General features: G+C 43.3%; 1 protein-coding gene across 2 annotated transcripts in view; it reads right to left on the bottom strand.

Annotated features, from left to right (window-relative positions):
• Positions 1-18,499, bottom strand: part of ZBBX (zinc finger B-box domain containing) — a 551,428-nt gene extending 532,929 nt beyond the window's left edge. For both annotated transcript variants that reach the window (XR_015300974.1, XM_086944333.1), the window contains exon 1: positions 18,351-18,499. The gene's annotated coding sequence lies outside the window, so the exon portion shown is untranslated. The remainder of the gene's footprint in view (positions 1-18,350) is intronic.
• Positions 18,500-19,335: the final 836 nt, after the last annotated feature.

The following is a 19,335-nucleotide window of genomic DNA, read 5'->3' as shown; positions in this document are numbered from 1 at the left end:
TGTTTTTCACCAGGAGTCGTATTAGGAAACACCGCCTCCAGCTGGTCAAATTTCTCGGCAAGCCAGAAAGGAAAATCATCCTTATCTAGGGGCTTCTTGCCCATAACGGAATTCACCATGACAGGACTGATTTTCAAACCAGCCTGCCCTGCCGGAAGGGCTGTACCTCTAGGGGCTGCCCCAAGAACATTACGACTTGTGTAATGCACAAGGGCTCTAATCACGGCAATGGCGACTACATGAAGTCGCCTAAGTTCACCTAAGTTACAAGTGGCGTGATTAGGGTGAGGAGTAAATCCAGCCAAAGCGGGCCAATTTGTGCCCGGAATGGACAAAGGACCTAATCTCGGAGCGGTTAAAGAGTGGGGTAGGGCGCCACCAAACCAAACTCCATGCTGCCAAACATCAATAGGTACTTCCTGTGCTCTGTACGGAGCATATTCAGCAGGTACAGGTGACGCAGTGTACGAGTGGAACACACCAGAATTTGCGTCCACTGCCGGAAATGTCACCCACGAATAAAACAGTTCGTACGGGTAAGCATGTTCCGCACTCACCACCAGAACCACAGCCAAGCCTTCAGCAGGTACATTATAAGTCCACAAATGATCACGCACCGCAATGGGACTATGCAGCGGGATGTCCACGGCTTGTGCCATGATTGCACAGGAACGTGAAAAAACAAAGATTACTTTGTAGCACAACTGGGTAGTAATTCAAGGAAACCGTTTTAGATAGATTCAAGCTTGAAAAGACCTATTTCAAAAATAGGTAGGTTTTTCCGACACCACCGTTTTCCGGAAACGGGAATTAAGGGGTTAAGGTTTGAATGATATACTACTCGAGTGTCATGATATAAGGCCAACAACGAATGGGCGCCATGTAGCAGGGTTTCCGTTCTCCCACAGAACTATGCACAGAGATCTAGAACCTCGGTGAATTAGGGTGACCCAAAACCCACCTTAATATCCAAAATCCCCTTACCGAACTAGCTACAGTGTCTCATTGGTCATAACAAACTCCCAATGACTTAGACAAACCAGAACATGAACTTAGGTTACCTCAGGTATCGTGGAACACATGAACACTCTTTCGCTCTATAATCATTTCAAACCAGAACGGGGAGTAAAAGAAGACACGTGCAAATTTGAAATATTTATTTTTCAATGCAAGGTTCTTAAACGCAGTATCTTATATAATACCAGAATACATATTATAAAAATCAGAGTAATCAGCATAGTCACTAATCCATAGTAAGCGAACGGTGATAGCATATTATAATGCAAAAATCAATAGAAATCTGTATCACCTATATTTCGCGCACCCTATTTAGCATACTATATTATATCTAAGAAGGTCTCATTTGGGTTTTAGCAGGGCGGGCCCATACCTCTAAATGTCAGTAGGAGAAGATCACATCATCAGCTACCAGCTCTCTGCATGCGAAGCACCATCAAGTGTGTTTTTGCATTCTCAGTAACTCTGTCTTAAACCCGCTTAGAGCCCAATGTTGGCAGCAACTTTATTTGTGTTACGTCTAATGTGGAGTGAGGATCAGGCCTCCCAGCAACCTTGTGTTAGGTTATTCTTAGAGGGTTCAGCTCTCAGTGTGCAGACAGTGTACCAAGTGTACCAAGCACAACTGATATCAGAGCAATAACATATTATTCTCAAATAAATCACATCTTTCGTCTAGGTTGAAAGCTACAATAACAATTATGTGTCGTGTGCAAACTGAAGCCAAAGGAAAATATGTCATTCAAACATTTAATAAACTCATGCTAACACAATATATAGAAAAGCAGTAACTATATGACACTTCTGAAAGAATGTAGTCCCAATATAAGCCCTTGATCTGAAAAAAGGCATTTCTTCCCAATTTAATAGTGTCTTTCCAAACATCCTCTGTTATTATGTTGCCACAGAGCTCCTTTACTGCCTTTAGTCAAGGTGTAGAACAATTCTTATCTAATGCAAATAGCTTCTCCAAGCTGGTTATATAGCGGCCCAATTGCGGCGTTGCCCAAATTCTGACCTAATAGTTTTGGATTTCTGGACAGGCAATGTGATCTATTCTTTGAGAATTCAAATCCCAACTTAATGGGAGCAAGGGCGTGCTATTAGGAAGACTGAATAAAGATCTAAAAAATGTATTTTCCATACGGGTTATCCGAGTTGCATCCCTGTAACCCCATATTTTGGCCAGTTACAGGGTCAGACTCAAGGCCACTGCTCTATAGATCTCAAGGACTGGGGAAACAGTCCTACTTGATGTTTGCTTAGACTTTTTCAGGATGGCTGCTGATCTATGCTGCAGAGTGTTCTTTTCTTTTTTTCAAGATGGGCCTTCCAATATGAATTGTCGGAAGCCTGACTCCCAAGTAGTCAAAGTTCTTGTCCCGCTCAATTGAGGACCCATCCATCTCCATTTTATTTCTGAATGAGCAGTAAGGGTTTAGAGCCAAAAACTTGGATTTTTCCACATTTATTTCACGTCCCCTACTCTTACAGAACATTACAAATGTGTCTAGTAGCTCCTGTAATCTCATAGGGGTGTGTGAAAATAACAAAGTATTGTCAGCAAACAGCAGCACCGGGGTGCTGACTTTGGGGCATCATGCTGGCAGTTATCCAGCCACTCCACCACACTGTTAATGTACGCCGGACAAAATAGTGTGAACATCAAGACGCACCGCTGTCTCACCGCACATTTTATCCTATTAGGGAGATCTCCTTGGCTATTCCACCTTATTTGTGCATGGGTGTATGTATGTATGTCATTTTATCAAAATGTGCAAAAGATCTTCTGGTATAGCATATTGATGCCTGAGCACCTCAACATTACCTGGAAACTAAATCAAATGCAGCCTTCAAATCCATGATGGGGTGGTCTTTCCTTAGGGTAATATACTTCCAACAGATAACTGTAAACCAGAACACTAGGTCAATGGTGCCTATTTTCTCATGAAAACCAGCCTGAAAGCTCTGAAGCTGGAAAATAACTTGCCTACAAAACGTTTTGTGGATTTCATCAATGAGATTAATAGGCCTCTAGTTTGCAGATTCGCTTGTGCCCCCTTCTTATGAATGTGGACATTAATGGCATCAAGCCACGTCTCAGGGAGTTCATCACTGGCTATGGCGTTGCTAAGAGTGTTCAGATAGGGGATCCGAACAGCAAGCTCAGAGGGAAACAAATCCCCTGGTATACTAGGAGGGCCAGGTTCTGATGCAGGATAGCTGATGCAGTTTCTTTGGGAGAGACTATACATGTGGAAGATTTAGGGCCACCTATTTGCATCCCGAGCAGAGATAGGCTATGTTCATTGCCAGGATGTATGCTCGACAGACAGATATACCTTTCTTTGAAGAGACTACAAAAATGGGCTCCCTACTGCTCTGCCAGCACAAATGAGTAGAGTAGAAGTAGGCTTCCAGAGGTGATAATGCTCCAAATACCTGTTGTTTCCTTTCTTTATAATGTATCTGTTAATTCAACCCACTGAGTCTCATCCCAGTTTTTCCTGTTCGCCCTCAAAATCAACTTGTAGGCATTTCTAGCATGAATTAGTCCGGTTTGTCACCATTTTTAACAGCCTTAATCAGACCCAATTTAGCTTATCTGCATTCTTTTGTAAACCATGGGCTGAATGTGTTCCTATCAAGGGGCTTCTTGGCATTGTTCCTGAAAATAGGTCGTAAAATTTCAAAGAAATCTAAGTGTATTGTAACAGATGTAGACATGCCAGGATTCGCTTGTTCCTATAATTGAAAAAAACTCACAAAGACTTGAAATATCTTGACCTGAACTTGATCATTGTGAATAACGGTTGCCCCCTTCATATTTCTGAAGTTATTTGTAACAGTCAGTGGTGCTGAGCAGATGTTATTGACACGCTCCTGGGGCTTACAGAATACGCCAACAGAGAGTTCCACTGCAAGGGCATTAATAGCACTATCCAAGCGTAATATTACCTCCATGTCGCCCACGTATTGCCATAATATTAAATCAAGGAATATATAGTCTATGTGGCTGGTGGATCTGCCTCTTTTGAAAGTTGTTTTTGCTGGATGGTCTAGTTTAGGTCGCCCATTGGTGTTTCTCGTGCAATATTCCAGAGACAGGTGGAGCAGTTGTTAAGGCACTTTTATTAACTTTTTTTTAATCAGTTCAGGTGAGAGCTCAGGTATTCCCCACTCCTCGTCTTTTGCGGTCAGTAGAGATAAAAGGGGCTCAAAGGGTTTGAAGTTCGTATTGCAATCTCCTGCTACAACAACAGGCCAAGCATGCCTTAGTGGGTCTAACAGAGTTAGTAAGGCATGTAAAGTTTGGGATTCTAAATTGTCTGGCACTAAACAAACATATATATGCACAATAATGTGTCTCTACAACCAAATGGAAGTGTACTGAAAGTTCAAGATAATACCCAATAAATCCCTTGACTCAGAATCTAATACTTTGATCTTACAGAGAATCGTTATCTTTACCCAAATAAGTACGCCCCTGTGGCTCACCCAGAATTAACAGGGATTGCATCGTTATAAAATGTAAGATAGACTGGTTGCTTCACCTACGTTTCCTGAAATAGAACAATATGTCGCTTATCAATAAATTCACCCCATTCTGAATCAGTATTTTTTTTCATGCATTTCTTCTAAGTTCCAAGATAGCAGTTTGAAGTTCCAAGACAGCAGTTTGACTGGTCTGCCCGTCCCACCCTCAGAAACATTATGGCTTCCCTTATCGGATGGCTGCTTTTTTGTTGCTTAAACTAAATCAGGGACTTTATATGTATGTTGCACACAATCACCTACAGTGTTTTATTGTAGGATTTCTTTTCTTGTAAAGCTGTGATGAGTACAACAAATCTTAAAATTGTTTCTCTGAATATTTGCGGGCTGAATGACAATCGAAAAAGACAGAAGGTAGCTCAGAGTTTACGGTTGATGGGGGCGAACATTGTCTGCCTTCAAAAGACAGAAGGTATCTCAGAGTTTACGGTTGATGGGGGCGAACATTGTCTACCTTCAAGAGACACACATAGAAGGCTCTAAGTTACATCTTTTAAATACTCTGGGATATAACGTTATAGGGGGGGACTTCACAAGGGACACAAACGAGGGGTGTTGCCATCTTAGCACGTTATAATTGCTTACTTCAACACACCCGAGTTAAATCTGACCCCCAAGGAAGATGGGTGCTAGCAGAGTGTTGTCTAACTCCCACCTATTCTTTCACCATATTATGCTCTATATACAGGAGTGTCCTGGATGATACGAGCAGGATAGACTGGGTCTCTGCGGAATTGGCACACTGGCCCCTCCCTGTCATTATATGCGGGGATCTTAACATCAATCTACCCTGTAACTGGGAGACAAATTCACAATTAGGGTCTGCAAGCCATAAACCCAAGGAGCTTCAAGCCATTAAAAATCTTGTACATATACATGGGCTTGTGGATGCCTGGTCTTACTTAAATCCAACCCAGTCAGGCTACACATTTTTCTCTGCACCCCATCAATCTTTCGCATGCCTGGACTTCTTTCTGGTCTCTTCCTCTCTAATCCATAATAGTGAAATTGATATGCTTCCCCGCATCTTATCAGATCATAACCCCTTAAGCCTTAAGATCTCGGGTCTGATTACCCACAAGGAAATCTCATCCTGGAGTTTGAGAGAGCACTCCTGTTGGACGAGGGTTATTAAAATTATATGAAAGAGTGGATTCAGACCTTTCTGGATATCAATCTTGGCTCAGCTCCCGTGATGGTAGTCTGGAAAACGTTAAAAGCATGTGTTCGACATGAAACTTTACAATTTTCATTGAAGAAAAATAGGCAAGAGAATGCTCAGCTGGCGGAGCTACACACAAAATTAGCGAAAGCGGAGGAAAACCTTATCACTGTAGTTCAGTCCAAGGGGGAGATAGATCCAGCATAACTGGCAGTGGCTGCTTCCAGGGCGAGATTTGTTCAATTTTGGCCGAGAAAGTTGCTTCCAAGTGGGCTGCCGTTCGTGAAAAAGCATATGAGTGTAGTGAAAAGATTGGCCACCAGCTGGCAATTAGAACTAGGCACCAGACCACCATAAATGAAATTCACAAAACTAGAACATTCTCTGGGGTCATAACCAGCAACCCGGAAGACACTCACACAGCCTCTGGAGAATTCTTCCAGTGCTTATATTCCGAGGAAGATGCTGCATCTCAAGTAGATGGGCAATTTTTCCTTAATAACTATTTGGACTCGATTCTGTTGTCACTCCTCAGCAGAGACTTGCGGGAACAACTTGAGGATCCCCCCACATGGCATGAAATTGCTAAGGCTTTGACTAATCTACCTGACGGGAAAGCGGCCGGGCCCAACTGCATTCCAGTTAAATTTGATAAGGTTTTACTCTGCCAAATCAAAGATATTTTTAATGTTGTAGTGATGCAAATCTTCAATGGCGCAACCTCCCCTCAATCGTGGTCTATAGCTAAGATTATTGTCTTCCCAAAAAAAGACAAATCGCCAATAGAAATGGGTTGGTACCGCCCAATCACCCTTATAAATGGTGACTCAAAGATATACGCCAAAATATTTTCCACACGACTCTCGGCTAAAATTGAAAGTCTTGTCTCCAGGTGGCAGCACGGATTTTTACCCGCCAAGGGCACCACCAAGCATATTCGGAGGGTCATTACTCTGCTTGACGCTGCACAGGTTTCAGGGGACCCGGTTGCTGTAATACTCTTTGATGACGAAAAAGCATTCGAGCGGGTTTCCTGGAATTTTCCCTGGAGATTCATGCAGAGAATAAACTTTGGGCCTAAAGCCATCCAGGCCATTAAGGCATTATACCTCACTCCTATTGCTAGGGTGTCTATCAACGGGCCATTCACGGAGCAAATAAAGATCTAATGGGGGACCCAACAAGTTTGTCCCTGCTCTCCACTACTCTTTGCCATGTACATTGACCCATTCATCAAAAAATTTGAAGGAAATCATGCTATACCGGCAATCAGTAGATTCGGCCTCGTAACTAAAATCATGGCCTATGCCGATGATTTAGCTTTGGTTACTAGGATCCTGAGAAAGCCATCCCTGCAATGGAGGTAGAGGCTCATTTATTCGGTGTTGTATCAGGGTATAAACTGAACAAAGGAAAAACTCAAATTATAATAAATAAAAATGTCACCTAGAATGAGAAAAAAGTTGTGGCAAAAGCTAAATATCTAGGGGTACACATCTCGGCTGATACTGACCTGATTATTGGCCAGAATATGGATCCTCTTGTCTCAGAGACAAGCAAAGCCTTGAGTCGTCTTTCTATCGTTAGGTGTTGCAACATGCCTAAAATGATTTCTTTCCCCAAAATGTCGTACTTTTTTAGAGCCATTCCTCTTGAATTTAACAAGCCAATGCTTTCAAGATTTGACAGGTTGTTTTATCATTTCGTGTGGGCAGTCTCTCAACCCAGGAGGGCATACAAATTTCTGCCCTTACCCCGGGAAAGAGGGGGTTGGGCTTTACCCAATCTAAAAATATATTATTGGGTTACCGTCCTGCAATCATGTCCCATACTGATGTAAGATTCACCCCCAACTCCCGCTTCAGGGCTGCCCTCACCTTTCAAACTTTTACTTGGCCCTGACGCCTGGGGCTGTTTGAAGCGTCAGCTGGAATTCAGATATTATAGACGGGTCAAATTTAAGTCCCTTTTAGGGGCTTACAAGGTTTTCTCTGCCATGTGTAGAAATCTAGGAATTGGCAGATTGAATTTTTATACCCCAATTAAGAATAATCCAAATCTACTGGATATCTTTGGACCTTCGTATTTTCAAAACTGGGCAGATAAGGAGGTAAACAAATTAGGGGACCTTTGTTCGTCCGAAGGAGTTTTGTCCTTTGAGGAACTCCAATCCCTTTTTAGCCTGAACAATGGGGACACCTTTAAATACCATGCAATTAAGTCCTTCTTCTTATGTAAGACAGGGGGACCTGTTAGCTTTGCTAAATGTGAACTTATTCGGAAACTTTGCGCAACTACCCCCCCATGCATTGACATAATCTATGAAATCTTTAATAGTTTAATGCCTGAAGATCTGACTAAAGTTTCAATTAAGTGGCAACAAAAACTGAATATAAATAACAATGTTTTCTGCCTCACTCTTAAAACTGCCCAAAATGATTTGTTATCTGCCAGTCTTCATGCAGAGTTCTACAAAACCTGCTTCTTTTATATCTCACACCTTCTAGGAAAGCGAAATGGGGAATGGTAAAGGTACACACTGTCCGCACTGTGCTGAATTCAGCGCTGATTCAATCCACATGTTTGCTACCTGTGTGAAGTTGGGGCCACTACTAAATAAGAGACACACTTTCCTAGGTCGGGTTTTATTCCAAAACTTACTTTTAACCCCCACCACCATCTTGCTTGGAATTCAGGACTCAATAGACAGAAAGAACGGGGGGCCCCAATATTTGTTGCCATGGCAATCTACAGGTTATGCATAGCGACCGCCTGGATAGACCCTAATCCCCCATGGTTCACGCACTGGCTGGCCCGGTTCTATTACATTTTTTCTCTTGAAAAGGCAATTTACTCCTACAAAGGTAACCGAACAAAAAAAAAAAAAAAGGGTCATTTGGGAGCCTCTTTCTCTTTTGCTTAATCCGGCAAATCCTGAACTAAGCGGGCTAGTGTTTAAGCCTTACATCTCATTCAAAATTAGAAAATCTTTTTCAAATTCACTTTAGAGAAGGGGGTTTGGGCGATTTGTCACCCTGGCTCATCAACTACTCGCTGTCCTGTACTAAATCTTTTTTTTAGTGAATTACTATGACGAATTGTTGTAAAAGTTACTCTATCTTTTAAGGAATCATGCCTATACAAGTTTTGGCATTGCTGCTTATATATCCCTACTAAATGATTGTTGGAAATGGCTATTTCTGGTTGGCTGAGGCTTGCACCAAAGCCAGGCAGAAACCACCATTCTAAGTCAGGGCAAGGAAGTCACCCGCCAAGATAATCCCTGCTCACCCTCTTGGTAGCTTTGCACGAGCAGTCAGGCCTATCTCAGAGGCGATGTGTAAAGCATTTGCGCACGCACCCACCAGCAACAACATCCGAGGCCCCCCACAAAAGGAACTCCACACAAGGTTATATAAAAAATAGCCTTTGTATTATACCAAACACATTAGATCAGGAACACACACTTTACAATGTGCCATAGGCACGGGCAGAATTTACAAGGGATTATATACATGGGACAGGGCCACGTGTACCACTGTCAGGAATATGGACTTTTAGAACTAGTACTTGGTAGAATTAGCACTTTGTAGGAATAACACTTAGAACATAGAACAAGTAGAAGCTTCACACATGATGCATAAAAACACATTCAGCGGTGTCAGGAGGACACATGATGCATAAGAACACGTTCAGCGGTGTAGGGAAAACACATGACGCATATAAACACATTCAGCGGTGTCAGGAGGACACATGATGCAATGGAACACATTCAGCGGTGTAGGGAAAACACATGACGCATAAAAACACATTCAGTTGTGTCAGGAGGACACATGACGCATAAAACACATTCAGCGGTGTAGAAAAGCAACTTTGTACATGATGCATAAAAACACATTCAGAGGTACCAGAACACAGGATGCGCAAAACGTACAACACACAGTACATTTCCTAGCACCCTAGAGCCATAGGACATAGATCATAATAATACCTACACCACAGTTAGCGCAGAAATCATAATAGCACATAATCACTTTTAAAGTCCAGGTTGCGCCACTGCGCCAATACCTAAACGTAGCAGCTACCCACTACTTGCTGGGCTGCTGAAGACAGGGACAGAACAGGGCCTAAACGCTGCAGCTGGCACTAAGTGCTGGGCAGCTGGGGAAGGCCAAGAATAAATCCCTAGAAAGCAAAACCTAAACGGTGCAGCTGCCCACTACTTGCTGGGCAGCAAATTGTGACAGGGGCCCTCAGAGACTGTGCAAGAGGTTGGAGCCTTCTGGCTCTACAAATAACTGTGTGCATGAGAGCCCTCTGGCTCCTTCGAAATAAAGGCCCCCAAAGGTGGAGCCCTCTGGCTCTAGGACAACTTGGGGCATATTTGGGAGCCCTCTGGGCACAGGAAAGAAGACACGTGCCCATCTTTGGAGTCCCCCCTCTGGGGACTCGGAAAAAATGTCCTCGTTGTTCGAGCCTCAGCAGGCTCTAAACACTCAAAATGCCCAGGAGCCTCTTGTGGGCTCTAATTATTAAACTGCCATCCGGCGTTGGAGTCCCCCCTCGGGGGACTCGCGACTAACTGTGCCCCCCCACTGCAAAAACTGGGCCACACTCACCGGGACTCCTATTGCGCCGGGGAGCTCCACTCTCCGGTGCGGTTGTAGCACTTTGCAGGGCTCTCTCAATGCGAGAGCCCCGCCTTCACAAGACGCCCGGCCCGCGATTCCCGGTCTTCACCCGGTCCCCATCTCGGGACCGGGACTCTTTCAAAGGGAGCCTGCAAGGCTCCGGGAATTCCTGCAGCCCCTCGGGGAGACGGGGTAGGCTCCCGGCCTCCCCACGCAGCACCACCTTCTCCTCAGGTAGCACGGACGGGCAGCATCTCTGGTCTCCCTCTTGGCACAGAAGACCGGCAAAGCAGAGATGGCTTCCACCAGGCAGGGGGAAGCGGAAAACAAAAACACGCCATGGGGAGGCAAGCCTTCCCCTGGGCCCCAGCAGCAGCACGCCCCTAGTAGATTCTAGTCAGGAAAAACAAGAACCTTTTACAAGAGGTCACAGCCTCTTTTTATACACACAATTCCTTTGTCTAAAGGTGCAGGCAAGGGTTGAACCAGATAAAACTGGTTCCAGAGCACTTTGTTTTTGCTCAGCCCCTCTCTCTATTCACAGGATGGGTCAGGGACATCAGACACACCACAGGGGGTGGAGCCAGCATTGTGAGGGGAAAGCCCAGCCCTATTCAGCCAATCACACGCCAGACACAAATTACACAAACATGCCAACTTCTAGAAGTGGCACTTCCACACTAGACACAATCACGCCGCATACATCATTGCGCAGCATTTAATCACATGAGTCCGCACATACCAAACTCCCATCTGCACTCCCCACGCATCAGGAACTACCAGGGATAAACACATTCCCCATGCATTCCTATGGGAGGGCAGGCCAATCTCACACACGCACTCAGAGAGCGAACACACTTTACACTGCGCCACAGTGCTAAAGTGCGCAAAGACCGGAAATCATTATAATTATGTGACACTAAAAGGCAAAAAGTTCAGGGGTGAACCTGCCAGAAGGGCCAAGTCCAACAATGATTTGGTATATTTAAGAATGAATTGCTCGTATTGGTCACTTTATTATATTAGAGAAATATGTATGCTTAACTCGGTGCTATATATTCTGTTGTGGTGCCTTATTTAATGATGTGCTGTCGCACTAGTAACTTTTCCTCATGTTTAGCTCTTTTGAATATTTATTATTGTCCAACTGCTTGCTGATGCATTTTGCACTGACATCCCAGACTGTGATACTCTTGCTCAAACATGATGTATTATTATTGTTTTTTAAAGAATTGGCACTCGCCTGACCTTCTCAATCTTAGGGGGGGTGGGTGAGGTTGCTATACTTTGTATTATTGCCTTCCTTGTTATGAATTCTTTGTTTATTGCATATTGGGGAAAAAAAGAAAAGAAAAGAAACATTATGGCTTACAGGATGAGTCAGAGCTGGAGAAAAACTCGGTGTGTTAGCTGTTTGGGCCTGCTGTTCTACGTTGTAACTGACTCCCTTCACTTTCCTCAACTGAGCCAGCTGAAGGCAGTCTATATCTGAGGCCCCCAAGGAGCGTGATCTTTCAGTTTGATTACCTCGCACCTAGGCTAAGCGGGCATCGGACTGGAAGTACTACGTCCATCTAGTAATTATTCTCCGGTTGGGTTACGTTTTAAGCGGATGTCTGAACCATTGATCGTTATTGACCTGAGCTCCATGCCATTTAAACCTTCCATTATTTTATTTCCCACAAATCTTTCCCAATGCAATCCATCCTACTGTGCTTGTTAACTTAGCATTTGCAACAATTTCCTCCCTAATTACTGGTCTACAACTATATACATGCCAAAACCAATAGTTTTATTTGTTAGTGATTCTCTGCTTTCAAGCATCTTAGGTGGCAGTTTTGGGACGTTTATCATGAAGATTTCCCTGCTCGGCTGCCTACTAACCATCCTCTCTCTATAGGCGTAGGATTGCTAAGATTAGCTATTTGCTTCACGGTCATAGTGTTCACTGTCTGCATTGCCGACCTAGCAGCAGTACTTATGCCCATCTTCCTAGGCTAGGGGTTCTTGGGTATACAGGAGGGATTTATGCACTGTTCTTTATGTTCACCACCAAGTTGTTTTACATTGGGACTCCTCGATACAGTGATCCTTTGTCCCATACCTCTCTGCCCTGATGGGGTAATGTCTCTTGACCATGAAATGGCTCAGTTGCCCCAGTTAGTAAAGCATGGAAAGTTGATTCTCTGAGCAGCTGTTGGTTCTATTCTTCCCTTCCTTTATAAGACTCTCTATTATCACACCCAGCTTGTCCACTTACCCCAAGAGGAGTTGTTTAACCATGGTTATGACATTTTTTATCCCGGTGATTTCAGTTTTCAAATAATTGAACTTTGCGGCAGCCTCCCCACCTATTAGTTGTTGCGCATGGCAATCTAGTGGGTGATCAGTGTGTACAGGGGCATCGGATATCACATCACTGTCCTACTCCCCCAAAAGTTGAAATCCCCCAAAAGTTTAAACTATTTGTGCACTGCACCGTCGTCACATATGGGGATGTTGGTCTTTCTCCCTTGCCCCTCCCCCGTAGATCTCCAAGCTCACTGGTTCACAAAGTGGGGCCTTCGGACTATCTTGGTGCACTACAACTCTGGCTGTTGTACCCTACCTCTCTCTCCCAATTGATTTTGTAAAATAATACTTGATGTCCCATTTTATTCTTCATTGGCTTATTTCTCTTCTTGTCTGTACTTCATAAGCCCTCTACTTCCTCAATTAGAATGTCAATTTCATCTAACGCTCAGGTAGCTGCTGGAAGTTTGGCCTGCTTCTTAGCCTTCCCTGCCTCAGCTATGTTATCTGCTGCGTTTGGCTTCCCCATTAGAGGGATGAATAATCAACCCCCTTCACACCTGAAAAATAGTTAGGGATAAGGTTGATGATAAATCTGAGGATTGATAATTTTGTATTATGATAATATTACAGCAAAAAGCTAAAAACCTCTAATGACCATTACTGTAAAAAGGACCAAAGTGCACAAGTCATTTGCTACTAACATCAATAACTGGGAGTTTATTCTATCCAGTACTTTCTCAAACAGTAAACAGAAATAATAATAAATAAAAATAAAATAAAATGAACTTGCCACTTCACATCAGTTGGCATAGATCAGTCGTATAAACAAATCAAGTCAAATCAGTCACCAGAGGCATAAAGAGGCAAAAAGAGCACAGCCCCAAGCACATGATAGGTTGATCACAAAGTATGTTGTAGGAGCAAAGTTGACCCAAAGTTACAAGGAACATCTCATCCTGATCGCCCTGAGCTTGTATGGAGAAGTAGGATCCAACAGTAGCTTTCATGCAAGAGCCAAAGAAGGTGGCCGAGCCAAGTCTCTTCCAGGCTCTGATGGGCAGAGGTGGGCCCATTCTTGACCCCAGTCTTCGCCCGGACGATGCCCAAACGTGCCTGCGCAGCAGGCAACCTTCACGCACTGTATAGCACTCACCAATGTCAGCCCGCAGGACTTTGGGGTGATGTTGTCCCCCTGAAGTCAGGTATCCTTTATGCGTGACCAATGCAGCAGCCAACATTTACATGCTATATAGCACTCACCAACGGCAGCCTCACCTCCTTCCACAGCCAGCAGGAATTTTTGACAAGGTAGTGCCCCTGAATTCATAAATCCTCTATGCCAGTCCCGATCAACATCCAGCTTTTACATGCTATAGCGCTCATTAACTGCAGGCCCACTTCCTCACACAGTCAGCAGGGATTTTGGGTGCTGCAGTGCCTCTGAAGTCAGGAATCCTCTAGGTGTGTCCCTTAATCAATGCTTTGTGCATGCTTTCCTTAAAAAAGGGGACTATAACCCTGAAACTCAAAAAGAACAAGATTGTTCCAAACTAAAAAAATATAACTGCCCAACCAATGGTCTACATTTCTGTCGAAAATCATGGAAAAAGTGCAGCTAAACACCTGCATAAAGTCATATATAATAAGTCTCTTAAACACATATCAGTAAAGCTGCCGCTCAGGGAAAAGCATTCTAAATGCCACACTCAACATAAAAGACAATGCCTACCAAATGCAGGAATATATCTAACAAGAATTTTGATCTGTATAAATTCATGGTCAGTGTTCAATATGGCTGACCATAACAATTTGATGAACAAATCCATGAGCCTTCCTTCAATGGTTCCAATCATATTCTCAACATTACTGAAAGGCGGTTAAAATAAATTACTTCTCGCCCAGGAAAAACTTCCTTTGGTGTCTCAGAGAATCAATCCCAGCCCCTATTAAATTTAAACTATACCTTAAACCTCTTGAGGAGCTCCGAAATACACTTGCCCTATAATAACATCAACATGCAGTCGGTGAAGCAGATTCATCTGAAGATTAATGCAAATACCTCCATAAATCACAGAAAAGATTGTCTCCCTAAACTACAAGCTAGAGTGAGCAGGTTGAAACATTAAAAAAAAAAAATTCCATGAATTCTTGTTCATCATCTCTCAAGAAGAATAAAGCAAAATACATGCATAATACACACCTAAAATAAGCAAGTAGAATACCAAATACCTGAGCCTCAAATTAGACAACAAATTGAACATTGATGCTTGCACAAAATAAATTACACCTAGATGCAGGCCTAAGATAAAAGTTAATGGCCCAAAACCAGCTAAGACTCATCAAAATGATCAAAAGACTCACACCCAAAGAAGATTTCAAGCAGATCGCAGAGACACTAAACTAAAGACTTGAGTATAAGATTTTCATCTTTGCTGATCTACCTGCCGTTCGGACATCCACAATAAAAGATGTCCTCATGCAAGTGCGAAACTTATTACCATCAGGAGGAAATTTAACAGTATCGCACAAAGATTTATTGAAAACATTTGGCTTCCACTCAAGTTTCAACTGTATTTTCAGAAAATGAATACTCCCCACAGCTTGTGTCTTCCCGTGCATAGGCAGACACAAGCTCCATTGCAGCATTAACAAGCTCGACTTGGAAAAAACTGCTGTATTAAAGCTGCCACACAAGCCTGCGCTATTTCAGGTTATGCATCAATGATCTGAAACAACAACCCTTTCAGTATCAGACAGCATCTTTATTTCACACATTTCAAATCTACCTCAAAAAAATCTTTAAACTACTATGGATAGCCTGAATTACTCTTTCACCAAGTACCTACCAGATTACACAACTCTCTCAGCACCAGAGAAAGCCATTGAATGGTTAGTTGCATGTTTAATCACAAAGATGTTAACGTGACATTGATTTTGCATTGAGATCTGTTTCTGTCTCTACTTGATTAAAAATTGTATTCTTGTACTTTATCCTGGTCTTGTACAACTGTAAATTGGTAAATGAGCCTCATTGGTATACTTTACACAAAGCATTCAACTATCTTCTTGGATCACGTCCACTACAGAAAAATCTTAATATGTAAATGAATAGGTTAAACACACATCTGAGCAATAAAGGCTTTATTGTCAGAGCTGTTTTACCAGTTTTGAACACGGACTTTGCGACCAAGCTGCTGTCATTCAATGAAAGGGTCATCACACACAGAGTAAATGTTGCAGGATAAGTGCCCTGCAGTGGTTGCCAATGCAAGTAATCTGTCCTCCAGATGTACCAGCATACTGGGAACTCTGAACACTAGCAATGTACTGTGAACACCAAGTGGCTATGTGAGAGTGTAGCAAGTAATAATCCAAGGAAATCCAGTAAGATTTGAAGAAGGAGTTTATTCAATTACTGAGAAGCATGAGTACTAGTATTCTGCTGGTCTAGGGGCACATAAACCACAAAAATAGGCACTCTGGTCTCTACCTATCCACTTGGTAGACTGATGTCAGCTAGGGTCGCCACATTTCTCAGAAAACAATATGGCCATCTGTTTAAGGTTTGCTATTGTGGAGGAGACAAGAGCTGGTAGAAAAAAATGAATTTGAGTGAAATTGGCATGATTCTTGGGTAACATAGCATTATCCATCGGTCTGCACTAATAATACATTCTGAAACAATTAGATAGCTCGACATACTTGTTCACTGATTTATGTATGTGATTGCTGCTTTAGAGTCATGAAGAAGAGAAACAAAAGTACCATATTTCGCTGCTTTTCGCGATAGGTTTACCGTTCTGGATCTACAAACATAGGGTGGGCCGGTAAAAAACAGTTAGCGCTGCTTAATTGGCGCTGGTGGTTGCAGGTGGGGAACTCTCACTTACTTTTCCTAATCAGACTGACCCAGAGCAAGAAAAAGAAAAACACAGGAGGGGAAAGGAGAATACAGAAATATCAGTGACATGGGGAGAAATCAGGGATGAGAAATTGCCTGCAACAGTGAGATACAGGGACTGACTGGTGGTGGATGAAAGAGGCAAGAAATGGATTCCACACCACAGAGCCTTTGCATTCACAATCCCAACATTTGTCAGTGCAGGCTGCAGGCTTTTAAGAAAAGCTTTGCGCACCGGCACTTATTATTTTACAAATTAGGCACTGCGGCTAGGTGACAACCAGGGCACAAGTCCAAAAAAATGAAGTGGGGAGACTAACCTAGTTAGACATCATGGCGCACTGCATCACAGCGCATGACATCACACATGGCATCACAGTAATTGACATCATAGAAAGTAGCATCACAAGCCATGACTTTACAGGAAGTGGCATCACAAGAAGTGACATAAGATCTAAAGCCCTCACATATATGTTTAGCAGGTCTATCATGTGTACGTTTGAGCGCATTGCGAGGATAATAGCACAGCGAGCTATGGAAGATGATATGTGACTTCTACACCTTGCAATCCCCCAGTTTTATATAAAACATCCTGTACATTCATTTACAAACGTATATAATGTACATTTAATATTCGCTTGTTGATGTAAAGCGCTCTGACACCCTGCATTGGGATAAGTAAGGCTATACAAGACAAAATAGTGGTACTTACATTATTTCAACGCCTCCTCAAGTGTAGTAAACCATATATAAAACGCAATTTTCTGTGTGTAAATACTGGGAAAGACCAACACGTCTGACATTCTTACAGTGCATGCATATCTCCTAAACAAAGTAAAAACAAAGTGAAAATCTGCCTTTCTTAAGTATGTGTGAAGTGCTAACCTTTGTTTCCTCAGCTTCATTTGCATCTAGGTGTGAGGCTCCTGACCGCTCTCAACCAAGAGACTCACAAAAGAAGGCCTGATGACCCCCTCAAATTCGGCCTTTGTTATGGTCCCAGCAGGAGTCTTAAATAAGAAAGCCCAGTCACTGTCTGCACTTTGTTGCTTGTAGCAGATGGAAAGCAGACAACCTGCAGGCGCTGCTGAAGGTGCTTGGAAATTACACAAGGACGAGTTCAGCACATTATTCAGGGGGCCCAAATTCTTGGCAGGGGGGCCAGCGTTAACCCTGTGAAAATAGTGGGTGGACGCCTTCCAACCGCGTGCACCCCGACTCGTCCTGTGGTTACAACCCTGCAGCACACTCAAAGCTCTGGAAAACAGTAGTTCTTTGGAATCTTTATGCACTTGCAATACACAGAGAGAACTCTACGCATTAAATGACAGTGAAAGTTCTGGGCTGGCAGGTGAATGAGTGGTGGGCCATTAAAGGCACACTGTCATTCATGGCACACCGCCAGCCCAGGGCAAAGACAATGCACAGGAAGAACCACTTGTTCTGCGCACTAAGGGTAAACGGAGCAACGGAAGTACAATGTCAGTAGATTGCGAGCAGAGGGGTCGCTAACGGCGCACTGGAAGCTTTAGGCACTAAACAGCACATACTATGAGCTTTGAGACAATTACCAACAGTCTGAAACCCTGGACACTGGAAGAGCTGGCCAAGATGGGAGAAAAAGTGAAGCACGGGACATTTACATTTCAAATAGGCAGTTTGGTGACTTCCTGTGGATAAAAGGAGTTAACCAGGTTGTAGAGAGTAAAGTGCGCGTGCGGCGTACCGTAAATTCACTTTGTGTCTCCGGATAAAAACAGAGAATGAACCATCTACCACCAAAACTCACCAGTCACCCGTGACTCCGTCCTTCCTTTCATACACCCCTAAAACCGAAGCGGACAGGGTAGGAAGAAGGCGGAAGGGAGGCAGAATTTAGCCGGAGGCTGCGCTTGGCGGTCGGCCCCCATCTCTTAGCGTTTGCTGTTGCCATGCAACGGAGGCCGTAATTGTGAAGCGCAGAAGGAGAGAAAAGACAGGACGGCGTGCGACGGGAATCGTGCAACGTCAGCACGCAGCGTCCCGTTGCCGGGGCAACTAATCAAGTGTTTGTGTTGTGAGTGTACGGAAGCTACCGAGGTCTGGCACCCTAAAGCCGTAGGCACGTGCCAGCATTGAACCTGATAAGGGGTTCGAAGGATTTCATTCACAAAATGAGGACTGTCTCGGTGTACCGACGCTTGTCCTAATTTTATATAAATGTCCTCGTTTTTGGGACAAAAGTCAAGGCATCGTGCAGAGCAGATTTCAAAGGTATGCTCTCCTTTCAGAGGCGCATCCGAAGTCTAAAAGCTTTAAGCAGGGCTTTAAGTGGGATGAAAAAACTGGGGGGTCTCTCTAAGGGGCGTGGCCAATATCCTCAAGGGCGTGGCTTAAAGACACATAAGTACAAATCTTTGCTTAGGATAGTGTGTCTCTCGATTTGTATTTGCTGTTTCTGTCATTGCATCCAGATATGTGATACAACAAGTAACATCATACCTACTTTTACAAAGTGGAAAATACACAAATTAAGTGATCTTCTTTAAAGTTTATTCGTAATAAAGACCCCCAAGGTCCTGCTCCAGTAATAGCTCTTCTGAAAACCATAACCCTTAACAGAACATTCTAATGTGTCATCATTGCAAACATTCTAATAAAATTAAAGAAACATGACATGAGAATAGATAAGGATGTAACACATCTCCCTTTTCAAATGAACAAAACAAAAAAAATGAACCATATGGTTAAAGTGATCTAAGGTAGGTAACATCTATACAAAATATACACTCTAA

This window comes from Lissotriton vulgaris, chromosome 11 (genome assembly GCF_964263255.1).
Source record: "Lissotriton vulgaris chromosome 11, aLisVul1.2, whole genome shotgun sequence".
NCBI lineage: Eukaryota > Metazoa > Chordata > Amphibia > Caudata > Salamandridae > Lissotriton > Lissotriton vulgaris.
Note: the sequence above shows the minus strand (reverse complement) of the source record. Positions and strands in the feature narration are given on the sequence as shown.